At 50.3% G+C, this 27917-nt stretch overlaps 1 long non-coding RNA gene across 2 annotated transcripts; it reads right to left on the minus strand.

Moving 5' to 3' along the window:
- Positions 1 to 1422: 1422 nt before the first annotated feature.
- Positions 1423 to 27637, minus strand: LOC144378501 (uncharacterized). Of its 2 annotated transcripts, XR_013440225.1 has the most exons (4): positions 27523 to 27637; positions 7267 to 7337; positions 5514 to 5659; positions 1423 to 4609 (listed from the first exon to the last, which is right to left on the minus strand). It is a non-coding gene; the product is annotated as an uncharacterized LOC144378501 (long non-coding RNA). The 2 variants fall into 2 exon arrangements; XR_013440223.1 differs by lacking the exon at positions 27523 to 27637 and having other exon boundaries at positions 7267 to 8001.
- Positions 27638 to 27917: the final 280 nt, after the last annotated feature.

Consider the following 27917-nt stretch of genomic DNA (forward strand, 5'->3'; position numbering starts at 1 on the left):
TCCTGGCACACCTTCTTATTCCCCAAGTGTGGAAACTGAGGCTCAACAGGGGAAGAGGAGTCTGAAGCTTGCTCAGCTAGGGAACTTTCAGGATGTGAACACAGTCTCCACCTTGGAGTGAGTCTTTTGATACAGACTACAGGCTTTCTTGATCTGTTTCTGTTTTTCTCAGTCTGCAAGGCAAGCCTAACTCATCTTGTATAGGGGACAGTAAATTCTGGGCCTCTTCTTATACCTACCAGGGGTGAGACCCAAGCCTGCCCTGCAAACCTGTGTCTTCCCACCAGCTACATCACATGGGAGTGAATTCCTAGCATCTCCCCGCCACCCCAACTTGGGAAAATGATAGCTGATCACCAGGGCAAGAGACTCAAAGGCTTTATCGCTGTAGGGTGAGTCCAGGCTGAATGAAGTGAGTTGCTCCACATGCGACTGGGTTAGATCCAGTCTGAGGAAGAAATCAGGTTTCTGGGGTCTAAGCCTGGTCATCCAACAACATTCTTAACCAGGAAAGCAGAAGAAAGAGGGGGAAAGCTCATAATTGGAATACAAAATTTCCTAACTCAATTAGGCTGTTGGCCTCATCTGTGATTTACCTAAGAACAAATGAGATTTGACCTACCTGACTGTTCATCTCTATTCATCCATCCATCCATCCATCCATCCATCCATCCATCCATTCAATAATCCGTCCAACCATCTATCCATGTATGCATTCATCCATCATCCATCTACCCACCCATCCATCATCCATCCTTCCATGTATCCATCCATCATCCATCTAACCAACCATTCATTCATATAGACATGCATGCATCCATCAAACATCCATCCATCCCATCCTTCATTCCTTCCTGATCCTTTCCTCTCTCTTTCTGTGTTCTTTTATTGCTCCATTTATTCATTTGTTTACAAATTCTATGATTCTATTGATTAACCAACAATCAATTATTAAGCACGTGGTTTTTCTCAACTATTCCTAACAGTATCTTGGATTCCTTCTCCTCACCCCACATACCTTTGTAGATGAGAAAAGTGAAGGATCAGAGAAATCACATAATCTATTCTGTAGCTATATATTGAATGGTACATAATCAAACTCTTTCTTTGGAGGATTTTATCCAGAGAAGGAAGAGCATCAGGCGTGAGTTAGTCCTGATGATCTGTTTCCTGAAGCCCTTCTCCTAGCTCATTTCTGAAATTCTCAACAAGCATTTATTGCAGACCTGTTGTGTATTTATTGAACCCTACTATGTGTCAACAACGAACCAAGGTTTGTTGTTGACACATAGTAGGTGGCAGATATGTACACGGAACTGTCAACAACTGATCATTTACATTTTTTAAAATTTTATTTTATTTTTTTTTTCTTTTTTTTTATTGGTTGTTCACAACATTACAAAGCTCTTGACATATCATATTTCATACATTAGATTGAAGTGGGTTATGAACTCCCAATTTTACCTCAAATGCAGATTGCAGAATCACGTTGGTTATACATCCACAATTTTACATAATGCCCAATTAGTAATTGTTGTATTCTGCTAACTTTCCTATCCCCTACTATGTAATAAAGATGGCCTGGAAAGTTTGCCTCCTTCAGGAGGCAACAGCAGAGATGGGTTCTGTATAAAAAAGCAAAATTTGCAAAATAGGAGTTTTGGATAATTTTTAAGCTAATTTTTAAAATTATAAAACAACTACACACATACGCACACAACATGATGAGCATTTTGAAGGGTACAGATGGTCCAAAATTATAAAGTGGACTATGTCCTTTGCCACGGCCCACATCCTTGACACCCACTCCACACAGGCCACCCTGCCCCTCTGTCCAGTGTCTTGCTCCAGAATCCTCTGGCCAGGAGCAAATGATCTCTTTGGTGACTGTGAATTTGGGATTTTCTGATTTCTGGTAAGCTAAAGTTGGTAAGGTTTCCTTTACCAACTAGATGAACTATGGTCCTTCTGAAAAGTAAATACTTGTTACTTCTAGTTACTAATTTTCAAGGTAAGGAGTTTATATCTATCCACATATTTTTTCCATATTGTCATTTTTTTAAGAATCGCTATGAATAGGCAGATTTTGATTCTTCCTGCATTTTGCAATCAAGCTGTTTTTCTTACCATGTTCAAAATGTCCCAGACATGGCCAGTGGAGGCTTCTGTGACCTGGCCTCTGTCTTTTGACAAGCCTCCCTGCTCTTATTCCCACACCTCCATCTCCTCTTGTGCTCCTCTGACCCCCTACTTAGAATCACCCACTTTTTCTGCTGTTTCCTTTCAGAGAAGAATAGTATGTAGGAACCCAGTTCTGGGCACTAGGTGAGCTCACAACTATTTCAATATCTTTTATTGTTGTTTTTTATAGGTCCATCCCAATGCAGAGAGCCAGAAAATATGTATTTTTAATAAAATCATGTCTTCACATTGATATCCACAATTCAAAATTAATATTACAGGGCTGATTCTTAACACCTGAGTTGCAGTCACATATACTCATCCCTCCATATCTTCAACATCTGTGTCCACGAATTTAACCAACTGAGAATTAAAGTATTTGAAAAGAATTTCTTTGGTACTGAATGTGTAAAGATATCTTCTTGTCATTATTCCCTGAACAATAGAGCACAGCAACTACTTACATAGACTTTTCATTGTCTTAGGTGTTATGAGTCACTAGAGATGGTTTAAGGTATTCAGGAGGATGTGCACAGGTTACTTACAATACACCATCCATTTAATTGAAGGGACCTGAGCACCTTCAGATCCATTACCCGTGGAACTCCTGGAGCTAGTCCCTGGATAGTGAGAGCCAACTATGCATTCTAGATTTGCTTGACCTTATAATGAACACTAAATAATTGCAAAGTTACAATTACCCTATGAATGTGAACAGTACTGAAAGGTTAAAGATTTCTTTGCCATTCTTTTTGCCCTAAGGATATACAGTCTGAGAACCGTGTTCAAAAATCATTTGAAATCTTTTCTCTATGTTGTTGTTATGAATTTAATATGCAAGCAGGGTTATTTGCTTCAGTTTAATTTCAATGTTTGGTTGATTTTTTCCTTTTTAATTTAATTTTTGAACTGTGTGAAACATTAATAGAGTTCAAAAGTTAAAATGGCACAGACTAGTTTATTTAATCATTCTCTGATTGATGCATGTTTGAATTGCTTCCAGTCTTTCTGCTCCCAGCTATAATGGCAGGAGGCATCTTTCTTATTCAAGCAGGTGCACCTTCAGGGTGGATTCCTAGAAGCAGAAACAGGATGTCAGGTTCAAAAGGTAAGTAAGTGTGTAATGTTGTTGAATGCTACAAAATTTTCTTCCTAGGGGCTGGGCATTTTTTGTTGTTATCAGCAACATGAGAGTGATGGTTTCACTGCTCAGTACATAGCTCTGAACTCCTAGATTTCTGACAAACTGAGAGATAGGAACTGGCATTTCAGTGAAGGGGAGCTATGCCCTACCCCGACGCACTGAGGATGAGCAAATCTTCATATGGGTGGGGACCTTTGCCTTTTCTTTTTCTCTATGAGCCATCTGTTTATGTCTTTTGCCTGTTTTATCTCAATTTTGAGGAGGTTTTGAATGCATTAGCATAATTAGCTCTTCATGATGTACATTGCAATTGATTTCTTGGTTTTTCCTTTGGCTTTTGACTTCTTTTTTTTTGTGTGTGTGTGTGTGTGTGTGTGTCATGCAAAACTTTAAAAACTTCAAGTAGTTCAACTTACCAATTTTTTCTTTTAATACTTCTAGATCATGAGTCATAGGGAAGAGGCTCTTACAGTTCCAGGTTCAAAGGAATTTGTCTATTTTTTTTTAATCTTCGTATTGTTTGATCTTTTGGGCTCTAACTTTCCAGTGCATGTAGGGCTTTCTCTGGTGAATTATGCCAACATAATTCTAGCATTTTCCAAATGTCTATTCTGTGATGCCAACACTGTTTTGTTACAAAGCCATTTTCCTGACTCTGGAATTTGAAATATCTCTCTTTCTTATACCAGATTTCCATGTGTGTGTGGTCCCTCCTGGACTTGATTCTACTTATATTTGTCTTGTCCATCCATATGCCAAGGGCTCTGTTTTCATTCCAGATTGGATCTCAAGTCTTCACTTGCCCCCGTGGGCCATTCCCCAGCTTCTGCACCTTGTCCTCAATCCTGGGAAGACAGCCTGCAAGTGCCAACCAGCCCTGTACCCGTGGTTTCTGGTTGGAGTGCAGAGAGGAGCCTGGTGAAGATGGAGGAGGGGCGGGAACAAGGCCCAGGTGCTCTTTTCCCGGCTCTTCCTGATGGGCTCCCTGATCTGTCTGCATGCCTGGACTGGGGGCCTGCAGTCCTCTCTGGACACCCCCAACTCGCCCTCTTCTGGGCTCAGCTGGCCACACCCTCCTCCCCTACCTCGGGTGGCTAGAGCCACTCTCAGAACTCAGGGGAACACCTATGGTTGACAGTGGCTCTAAAGGACATTACACAAGTGCAGACAAAGTCATGCCTGGAGTGGCCGAAGGAGCAGGACACTCCTGTGCCCACTGGGGCATGCCACCCTGCAGGAAGCTCCATCTGTCCAGCAGCTCTCCAAAGCTGTCCTTCTGGGTTTCTGTGGGACATGACACAGGCAGATTGATTAAATCATTGACTTACTGATGACCAGATTAATGCTTAGCCCCTCTGGTCTCCCTGAGTTTGGGGGTGGGACTGAACGTGGCTCCCCGTGGTTCCCCGCTGATCATGCCTAGATCTTTCCTGTGACCGGCCACCCTTCCTGAGGCTACCTTGGGCTGCCTGTCTTCAACCACCTCATGAGCCTACAAAAGACACGACTTTGGAGATTATAGGATTTTAGAACTCGGACAAAAGTCAAATAAATACTTGACAGGATCAGCAGGCCACCTTCACCTTCCCAAGGGACAGCCTGCCTTGCCCAGATGGCATCTCTCCTGTGCAGGTCTTAATCCCCCTTCTTTCGCCTGCCCGTGGCCAAGGCCTCCATTTCTTTATAATTTAAAAAGTAGCACTCTTGGCATTAAGTATCTGTTTTTCTATATTAAAGTTATCAGATTCTTTACATTTTATTTATACTGTAGGTACTGGGTCTGATGGTTTTATTTTCTCTCTCCTCCTCCTCCTCCTCCTCCTTCTTCTCACTCCACCCTCTCCACTTTTTTTTTTTTTTTTTTAAACCTACGGAGAGATTCTAATTAGGCAGCCACACTTACTCTGGAGGACTCTGGAATTAATGTGAGCCTCTCAAATACATATTAGCTACATTTTTTTTTTTTTAAGCAAGGAGAGCGCCTCTTGGAAGCAGTGTTTCTGCCCCACTTATCTGATCCAGCCAGTCACTGACACGGCAGGTACAGTTTGCAGCGACAATTTTTTTCGAAGATGTAAGACAACTCATTGACCCTGTTTTAAAACAGCAAACCTCCTTAGGGTCTTCCTGGGAGACACAAACCCTTCTTTTGCCCTTTAAACTCCTCTCAATTCAATGAGATGCCAACCTTTTCCAGAAAGCAGCCTCTCACTGAAGATTTATAGTCACGGGTCATCCCCCAGTCTGCGTCCCTCTCAGAAACGCTAATGCCGTGGCCTGTCGTGCCTGAGGCAGCAGAGCCCATAGTTGGTTGATTTTCTACTTGTCTGGTTCCTGAAATGAGCAATACGTAGACGTAGATGGTGGGTTAATGAAAATGATCTGGAAATGAAAAACATTTTTTTTCTTGAAAATTCCACGGCTCCACTGTGTCTTAGCACACAGGAGCTTCCTGTGACTCCCACTCCTACTCTCCACCAGGGTTCCCGTCTTCCCGTTAACACTATTGAACACGTCTCTGGGGAATCAAGGGCTATGGGTTTGGATGGCTCCCCCACTGCATGTGCATGGACAGGGTGGGGGGATTTTCTTTTTGTTCACTGTGGTTCACTATTTGAGTCTTTAAAATAAACTGCAGACAGATTGAGGGAAAAGACTATGAAAACATTATCTGCATACACGGAGGTGTCTCAAGACTGACGAGTGGGACCCCAGACCCTGGGAGAGTTAGGAGTTTAGGTGTGTAGGCCCTCTCTACAAGGGACAGTAAAGTGGGGGTGACAGTGATTTAAAAAAGGGAAGAGCAAATGGAACTTAGGTGAGATTAATAGGCCCAAAGATCAGGCACTCACCGGGACAGTTTGGCTGTGGGTGTAGCATCAGTTTCAGTTTCTTGCTTACTGAGCTAGTCTTCCCTGTTTAGTGAGACTCTCTCGTCAAGGGCTCAGGAACACTGTGCTCTTTCTGGAAGCCCTCCTTCAGCCAGTTAGGGGAACTTTGGAGGCAGCCCCGCCCTGTGTTTGGAAGACAGGGGAGAGAGGAGCAGGTGGAGGAGTTCAGGGACCTGCGCTCCGAGGCTTCTTCTTTACTTCAAAGTACTCGGGGTGTCAAAGCACTGTATTTTGGGGAATCATTTTCAAAGCTCCATATATGCCACATTTATGCCCCAGCTTTGGGGATCTCTTTGGGGATCTCGCTTGCTAGAGAGCCTCCTCCACCCGAAGGCCAGTCTCATAAAATTCCTCTTAGGCTTCCTGAGATACCTGGCCCTGGTTCTTGGAGTTCCCTTGCCCACAGGGCCTCTGAATGCAACACTAGTGAATGCATTTCTACAATCAATTGAAATGACTCCATTGCTCATCTTCTGGCCTGGTAGGCTGTCTGTGCTCAGAACCATTAGCTCTATCTCCCACTGTGCATGCCTGTGTGTGTGTGTGTGTGTGTGTGTGTGTGTGTGTGTGTTTTCCTGCCGTGTTCTCTGCTGTGAGTCTCTTGACAGGGGAAGTTGATGGGTCATTAACTCATGTAGCCCCAGGGTCTGCTGCAGGACCTTCAGTTGTGCTTAAGTGAACCTGGGCAAGATGCATCTAGAGTTAAGCTCTTTCAGTGCCAGGACACGGCTGTGATCCCAGGAACTCGGTAGGCTGAAGCAGGAGGATCTCAAATGCCAGGTTAGCCTTAGCAACTTAGCGAGGCCCCAAGCAACTTAGCAAGATCCTGCCTCAAAATGAAGAATCAGAAGAGCTGGAGATGTAACTCAGTGATAAAGTGCTCCTGGGTTCAAGTCCAGTACTTAAGACAGGTCTGAGGAGTGAGGGTTAAACCCTGGCACTGCTAACCCCACCCCAGCCAGGGGATGCCCAGCGCCCGTTCAGCTGTGCTTTCCTGCAGTCTAGAGGACAGCTCTATAAGCGTCTCCATGGAATAAATTTCATGGTTACCTGTCTGGTGCAGGGGTGGGAAAGGTGTGGCCTCTTTTCCTGCTCATCATAAAGGATCATGATTGACAGCTCTGTAACCAAAGACGGGTTAACAAGAGAAACTAGTTAATAGGTTAAGAAATGCAACCGATGGGCAGGGCCTACGGGGCCTAAGCTGGGCCTGGGCTCCTGCGCAGGTTAGAAAGCATTTATTCTTAAGAGCCCCTTAAATATCTTATTCAAAATGTAAATTTCCCCTTTTCTCATGAGTTAATTAGGTTTAAACCAATTCTAAGACCTGAAGGGCTTGGAAAATACCATTTTACCCAGCTATCCTACTCCTCAGTCTATATTTAAAATCAGCATACCCTAGTAACACAACCACAGCAGTGTTCATAGCAGCTCAATTCACAATCGCTAAACTGTGCAAGCAACCTAGATGCCCTTCAATAGATGCAAACAATGGAATATTACTCAGCATTAAAAGAGAATAAAATTATGACATTTCCAGGTAAATGGGTGGAGTTGGAGAATATCATGCTAAGCCAAGTGAGCCAATCCCAAAAAACCAGTCCAAATGTTCTCTCTGATTAGTGGATGCTGACCCATAATGGGGGTATGTGGAGAGAATGGAGGAACTTTGATTGGGCAAGGGCGGAGAGGGGTTATGGGGGCAGGAAAGATGGTGGAATGAGGTAGACATCATTACCCAAGGTATATGTATGACTGCACATATGATGTGACACTTTATCGTATACAACCAGAAAAAAGAAAAACTGTGCTGCAATTGTGTACAATGAATCAAAATGCATTCTGCTGTCATATAGACCTAATTAAAATAAATTAATTAATTTTAAAAAATAAAAAGAAAAGCAAACAACTTCCCCTGACTTGGGAGCTTTCAGATAGAAGACCCAAAGGCACAGAGAAAGCCATCAGATTCAAGCTGAGGTTTGTGAAGTAGTAGTAGCCGTAGAAACGTCACTGGATAAAAAGCAGGCCACTGAAGGACCCTGATTGCACCCTGCAAGCCTGTCCCTTTAGATTCCCCCCAGCCCTCGGCTACAGCACCGATTTCCTCCTGGGAGGAGCAGGACCTGGAGGGAGGGTCTTAGTCTCTCTGTGCCAATAAGGAGGGGGCAGTTAAAGCCGCATTCTAAGCTCCGTGGTTGGCTTTGGGAACAGGGCTTCGTTTCCACCACCCTTCCAGAAGAGGAATTCTGGCTTCTCTGGATTGCCTCATGGAAAGGGAAGAGTGAACGTCAGGACGGTGAAGAAGGGGCCCAGAGAAAGCTCGAAACCTTGACCTTGAGCTCAACACTGGGTGCTGTATCTTCAGTCTCTCTTCAGATGGTGCTCACACCTGGGAAGGTTGGTGCGTTACAGTTCCCGGGAGCCTCCTAGAAACCATTCCTAGAGCAGGGCTTATACTCTCATTGCTCATTAAACCTTTTAATTAATACCTCATTACACCCTGAGAAGCTACTGCTGTAAGAACACACTTGGGGTCACAGGAAGAGGAGCTGAGTGGTTGTGACTGTATGTCCCCAAGCCATACAATGCGTCAGTGCAGAGAAGGAGCCCAACGGTGGTCAAGGATCTTTGTTTCTTTCCTTTTCTTTTCAGGTAGGGATGATGGGGATGGAACTCAGGGCCTTGCATTTCCTTTTCTCTTTCTGTAGCGCTTGGGATTGAGCCAGGGGCACTCTACCACTGAGTTACATCCTGAGACCTTTTCATTTTTTTTTAAGAGAGAGAGAGAGAGAGAGAGAGAGAGGGAGTTTAAATATTTATTTTTTTTAGTTTTCGGCGGACACAACATCTTTGTTTGTATGTGGTGCTGAGGATCGAACCTGGGCTGCACGCATGCCAGGCGAGCGCACTACCACTTGAGCCACATCCCCAGCCCCCCTTTTCATTTTTATTTTGAGACAAAGTCTCACTAAGTTCCCCACGTTGGCCCAGTTGTGATCCTCCTGTCTCAGCCTCCCGAGTTGCTGGCATGATAAGTGTCTGACAGTCCTGGACTCTTTATGTGAGACTGGTGCTGGGTCAGCTGCACAGAAGCTCTACTCAGGTCCCACAGGAGCATCGGGAGCACTGGGCACTCATGGCTGTGCTGGGTGCTCTAACAGCCGACCTGTGTGGTTGCAGTAGCAGAAACTCAGCTCATGGCAGGTTGTGCTCTGGCACCCAACCATCTGGCCCAGAGCTTCAAGTCAGCAGACAGCAGACTCTCTCCAGTCTCTCAATTCTACCCTTCCCTGTTGGGGCTCATTCAATAGAAGTAGTACAACCACGGTCTCTAACCTATTCAGCTTCCAAATAGCATACTCCATTGGAATAAGAGCTTCTCAAACCCAATGGCTCCAGTGTCCCAGGGCTCTCTCTCATCAGATAAAAAGGGGCTGGGGTGTGGCTCAGTGGCAGAGGGACTAGCTCAGGAGATTTACTTTGGAACAGGAAGATGTAATCTCTTCACCAAGCCAGGAAGACATAGGAGCTGGAGAGCAGTTTCCAAGGGAAATGAGGCTGCAAGGCTGCAATTACCAGATGAAAGGATCCAGGGCAAGCCAGAGGATAAAAGCACCACCCAGCAGGAAGAGCACAGAGGAGGTTAAGAGGGAGATGTGGGCATCGAGCCAAGCTGCTCACTGCCTTATGTGCAATGGTTTCCCTCACTGTCCCCAGGAGGAGACTCAAGTCTGGTGAAGCAGTGATTTGATGGAAGTCACATTCGTGGCCGATGGACGTCTGGACTCTAAACCTGGGGCTGCTGCTCATCCATGACAACTTGCAGCGACTCTCTGCTTTGCTAAGGAACATTTCATATCTTTTTCCCCCCATTTTTATTTGGTATTCTTAATCATCATATCTCACAGTGGCAAAAACGGAGCCTGGGTCATCCAAATTTGCTGCACTTTCAAATGCCTCTCCTCCTCCTCCCCGATCTGTTCTCACTGAAACAACAGCATCATGTTCCAGCGAGTGGTCCGGTGGGAGTGGGTCTTAACTTGCTTGAGCAGATCTGCGATGTTGGGCGGCCACCTGGTGCGGCTGCACGGGTAGTTAGCAAACTCTGTGCCTCCCTTTCCCCTCCCATCTCTCCTTAACCACTTTTTTTTTTCCATTTGCACAACTCAGAGAACTTTTCCTGGACCAACTTGGGGCCCAGAAATATGCATTTCAGGGAGACTCCTGCTAAGTGACTTCCTGCCTGCTGGCTCTTCCCTCTTGCTTTCCCCAAGTCACCAGGGGCTTCTGACCTTCCACCATTGGCCTCCCCTGTCCTGGTCATTTCATGCTCCTGGAACTTCCCAGTCTCCCAGTCCCAGGCGCACATTGCTCCAGACTTCTGGAGCTCAGAGAGCTTGTAGGTGTGGGCGCTGCAGGCGTGGAATGGAAAGATGTCTGTATTGCGTAGGACAAACAGATCTGGCCCACTTGACTATTTCTGTCCTGGTCTTACTTTAAAAACGCAAAGGCAGAACAGTAGCCACATACAATTGATGCATTTGGTCAAACTAGGTAACTGGGAGATCTGAGTAGGGAAGCCTAAATAAGGACAAAAAGTACCTGTTCGTAGCATGTGCTCAGTGTGCATTGGCTGAGAAGACTTACATGGGGAAAATATTCCCCAAGGGTGGGATCGGGCACTTCCAGAGGCATTCCTCCAAGTGCCACTTTAATAAGATTCTCTATCCCAGCTGGTTGAGACCAGAACAGGACGCCCTGGTCCGGATCTGCTAAGGCATAGGTTGTACTAGTTCCTGGGAGGAGAGGTTTAATTAAAATATAAATCACACCACCCTGGGCCCCATGTGAATGATGCACATCATTTAAACTCATTTTAATCTCCTTCAACGGAAGCCCTTGACTCTGATCTTCCAGGCCACAGCAGCTCCTCATGAATTCAGGAAGTGGACTCATGAGTTTAGACAAAACATATTTTTCTTCCATGAATTGCAGAAGTAAATTGTGAATCAAAAAGCATCCACTACCCTCAGATGTGAACCCGTGGCCTGTCCCTTCCCACCTGTCTTTCTCTGGAAACAGCACCATGCTTCTGTCCAACAGCAGGGGGACCAGAGATGCTGATGGGCACCAGCACCCACCACCCAGACTGGATACGCCTGGCCCAAGGGACAGGGCTTTGTGCTTCACCAACGTTTTTCTGATTCTCATAACAAGCCTCCAAGAGAGATTGAGTCACTGCTTCCATGCAAGGGTCACTTGATGGAGGACCTGAAATTGGAGTTACAAGATCCTAAAAAAAACATGTGATTGAATTAAGAGAAGCTCTGGTGCCCACCCCTCCCCCTCCCCTCCTTCTGTCAATCGATGGGTGAAGAGGTTTAGGCCCAGAGAGAAAAGCAGCCTCCCAGGTCCATGCCTGGCCTCCTTTCTGCAGTGACCTTGGCCTGCCTGAGAATTAGTGCCCCCGTCACTGCTGATCTTGCTTCCACTCTGGGGCTGCCTGGCCAAGGGTTCACTGCTCCCCCCGCCCCCGCAGGCTCCCACTCTGAGTTCTTGTGCAAAATACCAGCCTGCAGCTGCACACACCTCTGTCCCCACTCCCTGGCTCCCCTCATCATCTTTGCCACCATTAAAGTAGCCAAGTTCCCTTATCAAGGTACAGAAAGAGACTTTCCATGACAAGAGGGCAGGTATCGGAGGAGAGAAACCCGAGCAGACGTCATTTTAACCTGAAAGAACATGAATGAAGGAAACCGGTGTTATTGAGCATCTTCAGGAAGCCAGATACCATTCCGTGAAAGCGCTGTGTGGAAAGCTCTCTCCCACATAACCGCGGCCCAGAGAGATGTCCTCACTCTGCAGATGAGGAAGCAGCAACTCCTGGGTGGGGGGGAGGCTCAGCTCGCGGTGGGGCAGAGCCAAGGACCGGGCCTTGGTCTGTGCCTGCAGTGCCCACATGCTTCCTATCTCTGGGTGCCTCCCTGAAGTCACTCCCTTCCCGGGGCCCAGAGCGGCCTGGCAGGCAGCAGGAGCTGACAAACTAGCAGCTATCAATGGCCGCACAGCTGCGTAAGGAGGCTTTGGGGCTGCATCTTCCTTTGCTCCAATGCAGGGAAATCCTGGTTGCACCAGTGAGTGGAAGCTCCTGCCTTAGAGCCGTTGGCGGCTCTGCTGGAATCCAGGGCCTCTGAAAAAGAATTGGCCAGAGACCCAGGTAAAGGCAGGAATAAAAGGCTCAAGGGCTCAGGCATGCAGAAGAAAAAGGCAGAAAAACAAAACCGTACAATTATGCCGTGAGCTAAAAATAGGACGAGCTCTCCTCGGCCCAGTTTCCCTCCCAGCCGGTTCCCAGGATGATGGACAGGTCACTGAAACAAGCAGGGTCACCATATTCCTGGCATCCGGCTTTTATGGAGTTTCTCCAAAATCCATCCATCAAAATGATGACTGGCGCCCGGGCGGAGGAGTTTCTAAAGGAAGACAAATAAAAGGATCCGTGGGCACAGGTAGATCGTCCCATCCCTCAGATGCCTGCTGGATGTCTTTGACTGCATCTTCCTCGGGCCTCCCCTCTGCTGTGAGGAACCACGGGACTCCCTCCCCTGCTCAGCTGAGCCGGTGGTGGCCTGGGGGAGACCTGATGACCTGGCAGTGGGACAGTGGTTGAGCCAAGTTTTTGGCCCTAACTGCCCCAACCTATGGACAGGCTCATATTGAGGTGGGGGCCACTCCTCAATGCCCAAATCTGCTTAGAGTCTCTTCCAGAGGGGAAGTTGGACTCTTCTGTGCCCTTCAGGCCCTGAGCCCCACTGAGCCAGCCCTCCATCTTCAAGGTCAAGTGCACGGATCCGACTCTCTCATGAGTCCTGTTGTCTTCAGGAACACGGTGCTCTGTGCTCACCTCTTACTGAAGACTTCCCTTCTCCCAAGCCTGAGGGAGAATGCTCAGTGTCCAAGCACTCACCGTTATTTAGGGCTTAATTTTGCAGAAGCCACCTCTCCAGGGATTCTGCCCTTCCCTGGAAACCGGCATTGAACCCTGATGTGGAGAGCTTTGCAGGGCCACCTCTGCTGGGTCCAGGACAAACGGGAGACCTCACCTGGGCCCACCCAAGTTCTGTCCTCAGCAGGAACCCTGCTCCTAGGAAAGGGCAGGGAGCAGGGTGCTGGGTCCTGCCGTGGTGCTGACAGTTACACCCTGGACAGATGATCAGAGGCCACCTGGGCCAAGGTTCCCTGTGTTTCCTTGTCATCCTTGGTATACCCAGTGTCCACCACATGTGTGTCCCTTCAGTTCAGGATTGCTAGAACGGGTTTCTTCAACCCAAACAAAAATGGCCTATCTATCTTGCTTATTCTGCTTTTTTATGTTCCTCCTGACAAAGCTCCTCAAATACTGTAATTTTGTCCTAAATCTTAGTCCAGAGAAAGTGCCCAGTTAGGGACAGGGGAATAAGGGTCTCAGAGCCTCATTTCTCCCCTTCCTTCCTCCCCGTCATCCGCAGGTCCAGACGTCCTTTCTTCCTGTACTCCGCCCCACCCACAGGTCCTCTGACGCAGCCGTCATGGACTGAGGCTTTGCCAGAACAGCAAGGGACGCAGAGAAGCTTCGTACAGGGAACTGCCTGAGCACAGAGTCCGCCCGAGTGGGCAAGGGGTGATCCAAGCACGGCAGACACACAGAAGTGATGAGGAGCAGCGTAGGATGGTGCCCACTGTGTGCCACCCAGGCACTGTGTACGTCATTTCATCAAGAGCCCCAGCGACCCTGGAGGGAGGCCCTGCCATCTCTGCTTCACAGGAAGGACACTGAGCCTCCGGTTGGAGTGGCGGCCGGAAATTTGCAGGTGGTAAGTGGTGGCTGAACTGGGCCCTGGACAGCAGCTACAGGAAGTCAGTGGAAGAGGTTAGAGACGAGCACCCAGGGCAGGAGGTCAAGCGGTGGAAGCCTGGACAGTAGAGATCTCTAGGCGATGACGTCATAGATGGGGAAAGGGGGATCTCTGTCCACAGGAGACCTGGCTCTCTGCAGATGGCCAGAGCATGGGCTATGGGACGTCCCTGCTCCATTGCTTATCTCCCCTCTAGTGTGGAGTCCTGATGCCAAGTGAAAGAGGAGGGAGGGCCATGTTTCAGGCACTGGAGACAGACCCAGCCACCGAGTGCTCAGTGCTCAGGAGGAACAAAGCAGCCTCAGGTCCCCCCAAGTCTGGCTGGGCCCACCCCACAGCGCAGCTGCAAACATACCTGGCCCCAGTGCTGGGGCCTACCCACTGCTGTTATTAGTCTGCTTTCTTTGGGCAGAAAATAGAATTTGAAGTGTCTTAAACAAACAAGAAGAAATGTGCTGACTTGAATACCAGGAATAGGAGTGTTTGGGGGTGCCTGGCTCCCTGCGATCGGGGTCCTTGGACGTCTAGCTACCCCAGCTCTTCACCCTGCCTCTCTCGGTGTCAGCTGGCCTGGCCTCACGGGGGAGTCCACCAGCCCTCTCACCTCCACGTCTGCCGACCAGCTTGAGAAAGCCAAGTTCAAAATAAGCACCTCTTTCCAAAGGTTTCCGGCAATGTTCCCAGACTGTGCCGTTGGCTGGGATGGAGCAGATGCTGTGTGCTCATCCCAGAGGGCCAGGCCTGGGCTGTGAACGGGCTGTGAGACAGGCTCCGTGCTGACCCCGTGGAGGATGGACAAAGGAGGAGCAGGAGAGCACTGCCTAGAGACTGGGGGGTGGGGACACAGCGCTGGGGGGGGGCATCTGCACCAGGGCTGAGATGGCCATGGACAAGGAAAGAGAAGAGTTGAAGGAGAAGGAAATGCTAACCACTATGGTCTGATCATGACACATTAACTACATCAAATTATCACCCCATACATAGGTACAACGATCATTTCCATTTAAAGTTAATAGACAAATAAGTGGGGGAAAAAAAAACCCCAAGACCATGGTATCTGTCATAAAGACCAGCTACAAATCCTTCTATTTTTCCATTTAGTTTAGAAGATATTTTCACCACTGCTGTCTCATTGACTCTCTGTGTCAGCTTTCCATGCCTGTGACAAAATACCTAGAAAAACAACTGAAAGGAGAAAATATTTGTTTAGGCCACAGTTTCGAAGTTGTCAATCTGTGGTCAGCTGGCTCTATGGTTTCCAGCCTGGGATGAGGCTGCACATTATGGTGGAGCACGTGGTGGGGCAGAGATACTCACTTCCTGGCTGCCAGGAAGGAGAGAGAGAGAGAGAGAGAGAGAGAGAGAGAGAGAGAGCGCACAAGGGGCCAGAGACAAGACACACCCTTGGAAGTCATCCTGCATGGTATTTACAGCCTCAGTGCAGATAAGAAAACTGAGGTCCACAGAACTGAAGTCTTTCAAGTTTCCTCCTGTGGTAGTTTGGATTATCGTCCCCACACCCCCATTCTCCCCAACACAGGATTATGACTCCATGCCCGATGTCCTCTTGCAAGCCCCAAGGCAGGCAGATGGCCAGGACCCTGGAAGAGGGTGAGAATGGCTGTGGTGTGCACTTCCCCGGGGAGGTCCACAATGAGCTTGCAAGAAGTGTTTGGCCTCGTGAGCTCCTGTGCTCCTCTCTGGAAGCACCTGGCCCAGGAAGCAATGGCCCCCAGGAAATGCTAAGGAGAGAACTGGTCCTTCAGCTTGGCTCCCACATTGAGGAGCCGTGCAGAACAGGATTGAATCCAGCCCACTTCAGGGAGCCAAGTCCAACTGAGATCACCAGGACCTCAAGGGAGTTGCAGATCAGAGGGATGGAGATGGCTTACGATGTTGTAAGTTGTTGAGATCTAAGGGATGTTTGTTACTCAGCAAGCCCTGACTTTCACATGTAACCCCAGGGATTTACAGGCTGGTCTAGAAGGCAGCACAGAGCATGCAGAAAGGGCTTTGGATTGTGAGCACCATTCAGACTTCACTTGAGGGTACTTGAAAAGACCAAGAGGTGTGACCTCATGAGGCATGGCATGAGCACCCCAGGGCCAGTACTTCAGCGAGCAAGGCCATGAACAAGGGGCATGGGAGGAGGTGGGATTTGAGAGCCAGTAAAAAAATATGCTAAATGATAAGGGACACAAGTCTAGCAGCCAAGTTGTGAATGTCCTGCTGCGGCAACTCCACAACTACTCAGCTAGTTAAGAGTACTTATCAGCAAGACCAGGTGAATCCATTAGGATGCCTGTTAAAAGTGACCCTGAGGAGACTATCCAGGTGATAACAGGAGACCCCACACACAACAGCTCCTTTGTGCTCAGAATTCACTTGATCATGGGCACTGAACGGCTGTACCCTGTTACACTAAGTGTTCTGGAGCCCTGGCCTCTGCCAACACTTGGCTTCTCCCCGTTCTCTCCCTTAACCTCTGGGACCCTTGCTCCCATTTCAAAGATGAGGAGATGGGAGTTAGTGAGGTAGAACCAGCCAGTGGGCACCTGCCATTCTTGCGGCCACCCCAGCACTCTCGAAAGCCCTGTTGCATTCCCACTTAGTCTCCAGCACCTGGGACAGCAGAGCCAGGTGGCCCCAGGCAGCCTGTCACCAACAGTTGCATCCTGCACCCTTATCTTTGCACCTTCTGAAAAGTGGCCAGGTTGGTCCCTGAGCTCAGATCTGGTGCTTTGGTTTTGGTTTGGTCTTGACGTGGTGCTGGCTCCAGGGTGAGCTCCCCTCTAACTTCTGTCAGCAGGTGATGGCTTGCTGGCTTGTGAGGCCACAGCAGGAGAGCAGAGCATGCGCCAGATGCCAAGTGCTGATCACGGCTGCCTCAGAGGCACGCTCTGGACCTCCACCTCCACAGTCCTGTGCAATCATTCAACCAGGAGTTGTTCCCCCGCCTGGGGCACTCAGGCAGACCGTAGGACCTTCAGAAAGTGGGGCTGGTGGAAGGATGCGGGTCATTAAGGGTGTGCCGTGGAGGGGGTGGGGAGGCCCCTTCCCTTCTTCCTCTTCCTTTCTCTCCCTTCCCGGCCACCCTGAGATGAGCATCAGCTCCACCATGTGCTCCTGACATTAGTGCCTCTGAATGAAGCATCTGAAACCGTGAGCCAAAATGAACATTTCCTCTTTCTAAGTTGATTTCCTCAGATATTCTGTCACAGTGATGGAAAGTCAACTGACACACTCAGGAGGCAGCCAGAAAGGTTGCTCGAAAGATGAGTTTATGCTCCCGCAGTAGATGGAAAGTACAGGTTTCCATCGTCTTGATCAAAGGTGTCTTGTTTTTAAGATGCTAACATAAGTTCTGCATCTACAGATATTTTCATAGCTGAGTCTAGGAGCTAGTAGGAAAAAAAAAATCAGAGATTTGTTTACACCCAGCCCCAGTCGTATATAACTTGTTTTTGACAAATTATTTAAGATGTAAACTTTCTGCCTTAAAAAATTAGGACAAAGGCTTTATACTTTGAGAGTTGCATTTGGAAGAACCTTGGAGCTTCATACATTATTACAACTTTTTTTCTTTCTTTTTTTTTTTTGTACCAGGAATTGAACCCTGGGGTACTCAACCCCTGAGCCACAACCCCAGCCCCCCTTTTTTTTTAATTAAAATTTTTTTTGTAGTTGTAGATGGGCATCATATCTTTATTTGTTTATCTTTATGTGGTGTTTTCAGTGTGGACCCACAGCCGAGGTGCAAGGCAGGAGAGCACACCCAGGGCGAGAGGCACCCAGCCTGCTTCTCACCCTGCCGCTGTCACAGTTTGTGTGAATCCACGAACTTGAGCGGAGCCTCCTGGTTGAGTCACCTGCTGCCCTGGAGATTCGCTCTGGGGACACATTCGCCACAGCCACAGGTCTGACACTATTCTCAGCCTGCTCACAGGCTGGCCCTTAGATAGCATCTGGGAGCTTGGATTTGGGGACAGTTTCCGTCAGGCATGGCTCCTGCACCTGAGCTGCTCAGGTAGCCCTGAGACTCGGGCTGACCCTGCTCTCCATTTGGGGGTCTGGAACCTGGGAATGCGCCTGATTCAACGTGGCTCTAATAAAAAACCCCAAGGGCCAAGTCTCGGATGAGCTCACCAGCATGCAACGTCTCCCTACCTTTTGCTGGGGAGTTAGGCTCACCCTGTGTGGCCCTGAAGGGAGGGGACCTGGGAAACCGCCACTGCCCCCTGGATTCCACCCTGTCCGTCTTTCCCCTCAGTGGACAGTGCTGGGGTCCTTCTGCAGCAGTAACCCACAGCTGCGAGTGTGTACCCATTCCTGTGAGTCCTCCTACTGAACTCCTAAACCTGACAGAGGTCTTGGGGACCCTGACACAGGAGAGACTGATCTGATACTTTGCAAAGACCCACTGGGGAGGAAGAGGGCAGGTAGGAGCCTTTTGCGAAAGCCCAAGCCAGCCTGTGGCTTAGCCCAGGTGCCCTGGTGGGAGTGTCGAGAAGACGTGGGGTCTGGATCTGTGCGTGCTGGGACTTGGGGACAAGCAGAGCCCTGGACCTGCTCGCCAGAGGGTGAGACAGTAGAGCTGCTTATCACCCTTTCCAGGGGCTCGCTGGCTTGCCGGGCAGGTGTGGTGTTCCCTGCTCTCTTCCTTTGGTCTGGTTCAGCGGAGGAATCCCTTTTCTCCATGAAAGGACGGGGTAGCTGGCAAGACTGAACCGCCCCACGTCCAAGATCATAGGACTCGGCCAACAAAAATGTCTTTTCCAGCCCATCCCAATTTCCCAAACTCCGCTTTGGCCAAGTTAAAAGAGGACAGACAGAAGGATTTTTTTTTTTTAAATGTTTTCAAGATAAAAAAAAAAAGAGCCTTTTTGGTGGCAAATACAGGTGCCGTGGGCTGCTCCTGCAGTGGAAGAAAGGAAAAGACATCTCTTTTTACGACTTGATTACACAAACTTCCTTGAACTCTAAATTTGAACGCATATCTCAAGGCAGGTGGGTGGATGGGTGAGGAGGAGGAAAAAGACAAAAGGGTGCTCTTGGAGAGGGTGGATTGCACTCAGAGGCTGCAAAGCAGCAGAGACATTATGCTAATCCGTGTTCTAATTGCTCGGCAATAAACACCCACCAGCAGCATAAATGTCAGGACCAAGACTCCTCCTAACTCTGCTTTGAAGCCGTGTCAGTCACTGTGGGGAGCACAGAGAGACAGCACACTTCCCTTAGGCCAGAAGACTGTTCACAGTGACTGAGCTGCTACTGACAGCCCCAGACCCTGCGAGGGGGAGGAGCAGAAGGCGGGGCTGGGGGCAGGGCCGGGGTGGCTTAGGAGGGAGGTCGCTGGGTGGTATGTCTGTGACACTGTCCTTGAAAACCTTACAGAGCAGCTGCCCCTAAGCTAAGCTACAGATGGCAGGGGTGGAGGGAGGGATGGGGCTCCCCGAATGCTTAAAGAAAATTAGGGCTAGGAAAAAACTTCCAGGGTTCTGATCCACCCAGTCCAGAAAGATTTCGAGAATGGCCACCAGAAAATCAAATAAAATATCCAGGTACCTAATCACAGCCTGGGAAAAACCTGGAGCCTGCTCAAAGGGCAAGAGGGAACAGTTTGGGCTGGGGGAGGCCCCACAAACTGAAACCTTCCTTTCTATTTTCCCCAAGCAAGCCTTGGTTTCCTTGCCTTTGATAATTAAGGGTGGTTATTTATGGGGGAGACACCTGCTGCTTGGAGTGGATGTGTGTCTACAGAGGCACACAAAAGCCTCTTAAGTTACAAAAGGAACTTTAGTTTGTTGGGTGTTGTTATAACAAAATACCCTGAGACTGGAGAAATCATAAAGAAAACAGGTTTACTTTGGTTCGTGGCTCTGAAGTCCAAGAACATGGTACTGATTGGCTTCTGGTGAGGGCCTCATGCTGTGTCACAATGGGGTGGCGAGGCAGAAGAACAAGCGGGGTAAGGAAATTCGCCAGACGCAAAGGGAAAACTTGCTTTATAACAACCCACTTTCATGGTGTCTGTCAGGTCACACGGGACCTCAGCCACTTCAGGGAAGAGGTTGTAAGCCCTTTCAAGGGTGGTGCCACGATCCTCTATTATGGTTTAGATAAGAGGTATCCCCCAAAATGCAAGTGTGAGGCAATGCAAGAGAGTTCAGTGTGAGATCATCAGTTTATGAAGCAAACCTCGCCCCTGGGCTAACCCACCGACATGGGTTAACTGGGTGGTAACCGAGCACCAGAGGTACTTCCTTCCTCTAGTTGTTCTTGTCAGAGCCCTCTGAACTGGCCCATCCCCCACGCCAGCCTCTGAATGACCCTCCATACCATTGCAACAGGGGCCAAGCGTCCCACACAGGAGCCTGGGGGAGCCATGCCTCACTCAGTTCAAAACAAGGAAAAATGCCCCCGGGAGCAGCCTGGGCCAGGGGACACTGCCAAACCTCCTCAGTGCCTTGGTCCCAAGGCACACACCTGCCTCCACCAATCCAGGACCTGCCCGGCTTGCCCCTCGGGCCATGCAGAGCTCAGGGGTGATAGGTCTGCATTCAGGTGCTCTGGCCACGCATCTTAACGGGGCAGGAATTCTGCAGAGCGACGAGGCTGCTTTAGTTCCCATTGCCTCCTTATTCCAATGGGAGACCAGTAGGCGATGACCCTCGCGGGGACGAGCATGACCTTTGGCATTAAATAGACCTGACTTCAGTTCCAGGTTTGCCACCCCAAGCTGGGAGACCTTAGAGGAGTTGTGTGACCCCACTCTGCACCTCAGTGAGCTGCATAATAATGGCAGGGGAAGGCAGACGTGTGTGCATCATCATGTACTATTATATTTACCTTTATTCCCAGTTTTGAAAAGGCAGCTGTGTAGGTTTATTTAGTAAAAACAAAGATGTTTAATCTTTTAAAATGTCTTCCAAAGTAGAGTTGTTGGAACATGCCCTCAAAAATGACCAAACCGACTGTGTTCTCTCCAATTTTACAAGCTTATTTTCTGCTGTCGCTCTCACATATGGCCAAATATTTGATCTCATTATAGATATCAGTAGAAATGTGATGCTTTTCAACAGCTGAAACCCTGAGGAGGTTTTGGAAATGGAAGAGAAGAGAAGCATCCTCTGCCACGAGTAAAGCTTTCCCTAGACTCCGAGCCTGACAGGAGGCTGTGGGCTGGAGGACTTATTTCATCATTCACAGGTAGGGGTGCGAGCCGGGGACCTCAGCCCCCTCCAGTGGAACTGGGGATGGAGCCTGGTACCCAGGACATGCTAGGCAAGGCTCTGCCCTGTGCTGAGTCCTGGGCCTCCGAGAGTGCCTTCCTATGGGAGCCGAAGTGACTGGTGGCAGTGGCGTATCCTCATTTGCCCAGAGCCACCTGGGGCTCATGGGTGGGACCTCGGGAGCATGAGCTGACGCCCTAGGGAACCTCATGGGAATTGGTGGGTCCTCAGTCAGCCCACATCATCCTCAAGATGGCATGGGAGGCCTTAGAGCAGGACACGGGCCACCTTCTCTCTACGGGAGACCAAGACAAGCCCCTGCGTCCCACCACCGGGATGAGAAGCGGGGACCTCGTGAAGCATCTGGACACGTCCTGCAGGGCTGGGGTTAAGGTTTGGGGCTCTTTCCCTCAGAGACCCAATGCAGAGGCCCCCAGAGGGCTTGCTTCTCTTAGCTCCGTGGGAGAACAGGGGGCCGGGGACTGGGGGGTCTTTGACAGCAAAATGCTTTCCCAAGACCTGAAATTAGCAGAGAAGCCCCAGGTCTGGGAAGGTGGGAGGGTGTGTGGGGGTGGAGGGGTAGAGCCCAAAGCCCTGGGTGCCTGGGTCGAGACAGCACAGGAAGCCCGGTCCCCTGTGCAGGAATAACCATAAAACAAGGATGACTTCACAGAGAGACGAGCAGCCACGTGGCTCCGGAGGCTGGAAGTCTGTGGTTGAGGTCAAGGGTGGTCGCCCTGCAGCGTCCCTCCTTGGCCTTAGGTGGCACCATCCCCGTACCCGGGCTCTTCCTTCCTCTGGGGTGTCTTCTCCTCATCCCCTCTTCTTATGAGGCCCTGTCTTCCCAGGTTCAGGTCCGCTCTGATGACCTCATCTTCTCACCTCTGAAACTTCCAATCTTCGAGTGCGTTCACCTTCTAGGATACAGGTTGAATGTCCCCTCTGAAGGGCTTGGGACCCGAAGCATTTCAGATTTGGAATTTTTCAGATTTTTAGAATGTCTGCATCGACCAGCTGAATATCCCTCACCCCAAACCCTGAAGCCTCAGTGTTTTGAATTTTGGAGAATTTCAGATTTCAGATGGCCGTATCAGAGATCCTCAGCACTCCAACCTGTGGGTTTTAGGAGACACTATGCAGCCTCTAGCACTCTCAAGGAGCAGTGTCCAGACCAGGACCTGGCTCCCAGCCTTCTGCCCAGCAGGCAGGACGCTGCCCATGGGCACCTCCTCTTGCACCCAGCTCCCTCCCGCACCCACCCGACAGCAGGCGGCCAGGACTGATGCGTGTTGGAGTTGAGGGCAGCTAGAGGAGCAGCCCTGGAGAGGACAGAGCTGGAGGAAGCCCTGGAGGCTCAGCCTCACTGACCAACGGGGGCCACGGGCGGAAGGAAGGCCATGGGCAGCCGCCTGAGTGCAAGTCCTGTGGGCTGATACTGAAAACGGACCTCAGTGCTCGGAGTCAAATCTCCTCATCTGCAAAATTCTGACATAATATTTGAGCACCGACTATCAGGAGGCGCTAAAAGCTCTTATAACACTCGGGAATGTCTCAGCTGTAGCTGATAGAATTGTTAAGTGGTAATTACTTCAAAAAATACTCCAGTATCTCACCTAACAGAACTCTGAAGGCAGGCGGCTGTAGGTTTGGCTCAGGGACTTGGTGATTGAGACACTTTATTCTTCCCGTCCCACCATCTTCAACATGCTATCACCTCATGGCCACATGGTGGTTGCCACCATGCCAGTCAGCATGCTGCTCCATCATGTCCTCATGTTAAGGAAGAACGAAGAGGTGGGACAGAAGTCTTTTCTTGGGAGTTGTTGTCTTTTCTTGCCAATTGAGAGACCATGTTCTTAACCCCTACCATATAGGATTATCGTGAGACCTAACTGCATGAGGTACAGGAAATGAACTGGCATGAAGAAGCATTCCTGAGGGCCAGTCCCCTTTGTGGGAAGAATTTATAGCAAGATCCCAGTCTTCTGAATTGTCTGGGCAAGACCACAGCAGGCACTTCCCTCTCTGTGCTTCAGTTTCCCCAACCATGCCAAGGGGCTCATAGTGGTCAAGTGGGGAACACTGTAAACCACTCACCCTTCCATGACGACGCCAGCCCAAGGCGGACTCACCTTGCAGACCCACCTACTAGTCACCCAAGGTGCAGGGATGCCGGGGGAGTCACCGCCTGGCCAGGCTCCTGTTAGCACTAAGGATGCACTGACTGAGTCGCAGGGTAATCTGGCGCCTCGGTAGAAAGTGGGCATTGAGTGCATATACAGATGACCATCCCTAACGGGGAAAGCATTCATACTCCTGCTTGATGAGGCTTCTGCTTAAGAACGGGATTCTTTTTAGGAGGTTACGCCACTTTTGTTTTTTACATTGAACAAACGTAATTCGATGGGGACACACACAAGAACTCGGAGGCCAGCGCGTCAGCTCTAATGACTTCTGCCATTAATCTGATCTACATTTCCTGTATTAGATCATCAGAACAAGAGGCCTTGGCTTGGACGATGGTCATTGTGCTTGGAGACTGTGTGTGAATGTGACCATCCTTTGTCACAGCCGCCCTGTGACCAGCCCCATGAGGCCCTGGGGAAGGAGAAAGGAGAAAACCTGCGGGGCCCTGGGCTCCCAGATGGGCAGAGGACAGCGCTGCTGCACACAGCTCCAGGGCACTGGCTGCGTGGACAGAGTGTGCGCTCAGGGACGCTCGGGGACACGGCTCTGCTGGCCGAGGAGGCCTCTCCGGGAACTGGGAAGGCAGAGCTTCCCAGAGAGCAGACAGACTGGGCAGGGGAGGGCCAGGGAGAGGACGCTCTTAGGCAAAGGTGTGGAGGCTGGGAGCAGCATTGCTGTTAAGGAGACTACACTCAGCCCAGAGCCAAAGTGGGAAGGGGACCAAGGGGACCAAGGCCAGAGGAGCAGCACTGGACAGCAAGAGGTTGGTGTCACAGGCCAAGGTGCTGGAGCCTGAGGACACGTACCATCTCTCTGCCCCACCCCTTCCTCTGCCTTGGTGTGGTGTCTTAGAGAACCACTATGGCTGTGGCCCGGGGGTGATGGGTCAGGAAGCAGGTGAGCCAGGGTTTAGGACCTGGGTCTGTGGCTGATAAACAGGTGGCAAGTGCCGGGCTCTTCTCCCTGGGCTGGTGTGGGTGGGGCTTGTCCTCTGCAGCTGTGTGGGAGCTGGGACCCCAGCAGGGTGGCCCAGGCAGTGGACCTTAAGGAAGCTGGTGGCTATTGGGAAGGATCCGTGGCTTTCTCACAGGAGTGAGGAGAGAACTGGTCAGATGGACCCCTCGGCTCTCCCTCCTCCTCTCCCCACAGGATGCCGAGACCCTCACCACAGGCTGAGCAGATGGGACCACCCCTCTTGGCCATTCCGCCTCCAATTGTGAGCTACACAGACCTCTTTAAAAAGCGCTCAGCCTCGGTGTTTGGCTATAAAACACCCAGTGCCCGAAGGATAGCGGGTGGCCTTAGCTTCCTCATCTACCCAAGGGAGTGGGTCGGATGTCACTCATGTCCTTCAGAAGGGACAGACGTTGAGCTCTTCCATCAGAGGACACCCAGGGTGCGATCTCCCGGCCAGGTGAGCAGACCCTAGCTCTCACGGGGACACGGGAGGCTCAGCCCCAGGTTTTCCCAAATAAAGATTCCAGCACACACGGAGGAGTCTATGGATTTTCCTGGCCACTTTCCCAGGGCCGTCTGCCCACACCTGCAGAGGCAGAGGAGAGGATGGCTGCTCTTTGTGTGACCCAGGAGAAGGGGCTGCTAGCTCCTCAGCTTGAGACCAGGGGTGTTTTCAGCTTCTGGAAGGAAAAGTGCCATCTTCAGATCCTGAGAGTCAGGGCCGCTGGGAATACTGTGGGCAAGTATTTAATGAAGCTTTTAAAAGTAACAATGGCCAAGTGTCCTGAGAGGAGGACTTATGCTGCCCAGCAAGGAGCCCGAGGCCCACTAAGGTGCTTTTGTGTTGGAAGCCGATCTCCCTGCACAGAGGGACGCTGGCTAGTGTCACCTTTTCCCAATTGACAAATTTGGCCCACACTTAAGAGTTTTGCATTTCCAGGACTCTGAACAAGCTGCCTTCACTGTGCGCAGCGGACAGAGACCTAGGGCGTCTTCTCCCCCATCAGCCAGTGTCACCTGGGTCCTGTTTCCTCTCTCTGTGTCTTTCTCCAACTCTTTAAGACCCTAGAGAAGAAATGACATCCCTGTCTGTGATTTCCTTGCTTACCAAGTTGGCTGAGCGAGTGAGCCCTGTAGAAACTTTCCTGTACACCTGGTCTCCTGGCCTCCAGATGCGGAGTCTGGCTGGCCTCATCAGCGGCAGGGCCTCTGCAGCACCGTGGAGAGGAGAGGGTCCTAGAGACCAGGTATCGCGGGCCACGACTCTAACTGGAAACTGGCTTCCGAGTTTGAGAGCCGTGTCCTTTGGCCAAGCGACTTCCCCGTCACTGAGCCTGTCTTCTATAAACAGTGAGGGACGCACACCCTTCCTCAGCACCCACGCCTCGGGTCTGGGAAGCAGCCAAGGAGCTGTGCGTGGAAAGGCTCGAGGGCCTAGCACCGCCAGCTTGGCTTCGGTGCCCACGGCACAGACGAGAAAGCCGGGGCTGGATCTGGAATCAGGACACGGTGGCTCTGTCCTCCTGCCACCCCCTCCCTCCTCCACTGCCCCTCGTCCCACCTTGCTTCCCCTCCACACCCCACCCAGGCCTCCAGCCCATCTCCCTTCCAAAGTGGAGGACCCGACACTTGGTTCTGTTTTCCCTGAGCAACTGTTCTCCTGTTTGCTCCTGGCCACACCCTGCGGCTCCTGGAGTGTCTTTGAGTAGGTTTGTTTGTTTAAGTCCAAAGCACTTGGAGACGTCAGGTTAAGGATACGGGAATTTTCCTGGTGTGTGTGTCTGTGGGTGTCTGTGTGTATGTGCTATCTCTGTGTGTGTCTGTGTGTGTGTGTGTGTCGTGTGTGTGTGTGTGTGTGTGTGTGTCTGTGTGTGTGTCTCTGTGTGTCTGTGTGAAGTTTCGGTGGAGCTGAACCCTAGGGGCTGGCAGTGACATGCTTGAGCAGCAGCGACGGCGCTCCTGCTGTCAGTGCGAGGAGGCCATATTGTATGGCGGTTGAGATGAGGCGCCTGTAACATGGGGAGGAGGGTGTAACCCGCCCTTGGCTTGTGGTGAGGGCTCGCGGGACCCTGGGCAGTCAGCTCCTGCACCTGGAGCAGCGTGACTGTCGAATTCATCGTCAGGCCCTTCCCAGCCCCACGTGGCCAGCTGTCACTCAGGGCTCTGTCAATCATGGCAGGTGCAGTCCTGCTTGCAAGGTGGGAAACACCTGCCCTGGATGGATGTGGGTCTGGCACTACGAGACCCAGTAGCCATCCCAGGATAATGAGATGCTCAAGTTAGACACACAGCAGACACCCCTCCTGCAGGAAGGAAGATGGGGAAACGCAGGGGTGGTGGACGAGCTGGAACGCAGAGGGTGGTGGCCTGGGAGCTGTTCCAGGTGGTCCCACCACCACACAGCACCCACCAGAGCCTGCCAGCCTCCCCCAGAGGCAGTCTGCCTTCAGACAATTCTTGAAAGGCTGAAAACTATGCATGGCACGGTTGTAAGGCGGGAAAGACGCTGTGTCCACTGGGTTGACCATTGGTCTTTGGAATCCTCAAAGCAAGCTCTGGGAAGCAGGTGTTTGTATCCATTTTACAGATGAGCAAACCAAAGTTCAGAGAGGTGAGGCCACTTGCCTGGTGTTACACAGCTTGGGGTGGGAATTTCTGTAAAACTCTGACTTTCCTGCTGGACCTTATTGCAGTCCATGGACATGCACAGGGCCAAGTGAGCAACATGAGAAGGCATTTCTGCTTTGCTGGGGTGGGCTACAGGAGTCACTGAAAAATAGCCCTTGAGGACCAGCCTGTTTAGTGGGCTTAGGCACAAATTCTCCAACCTAATGGTAGGCTCCTTTGCCCTCCCCAGAAGGCTGTTGAAAGCACTGAATAAATGCTGATTGGATAGAGACCTACAGTAGTTGCTCACTACCAGTTACCATATGCCAGGCTCTTATGCCATAGCCATTTGACCTTCACCATGACCCCAAGAGTCAGCAGCACTTAGCAGCAGAGTGAAGTCGCAGAGGGATGGAAACTCTCACCACAGCACCGCAGTCCAGAAGGGTCGGAGCCAGGATTTGGGTCCAGGCGGCAGGTCTGGCTGTGAGCATGTGCTCTTCAATCCACCATCAGGGGCCTCGGGGACCTGAAGACATGACGGATAGACACATGGGTGTCAGACCAAGAGACACACGGACGTCGGACAAAGAGATGACGGACAGACACATGGACATCCTACAAAGGCAAGTGGGGACCACTCTCTGTCGAAGGTCTCTGAACCCCAGGCCCTGCACTGGGCTCTTTCTTTACCTTCTGGACCCACACACCAAAGGGCTGTGGGTGAGTGACAGGAAGACAGGGGCTCAGAAAGTCGAGACCCTGGGAGCCAGGCAGCTGCGGAGCCAAAATTTAAAGCAAAATGCTTCACCAAAGCCCA

This window comes from Ictidomys tridecemlineatus, chromosome 1 (assembly GCF_052094955.1).
Source record: "Ictidomys tridecemlineatus isolate mIctTri1 chromosome 1, mIctTri1.hap1, whole genome shotgun sequence".
NCBI lineage: Eukaryota > Metazoa > Chordata > Mammalia > Rodentia > Sciuridae > Ictidomys > Ictidomys tridecemlineatus.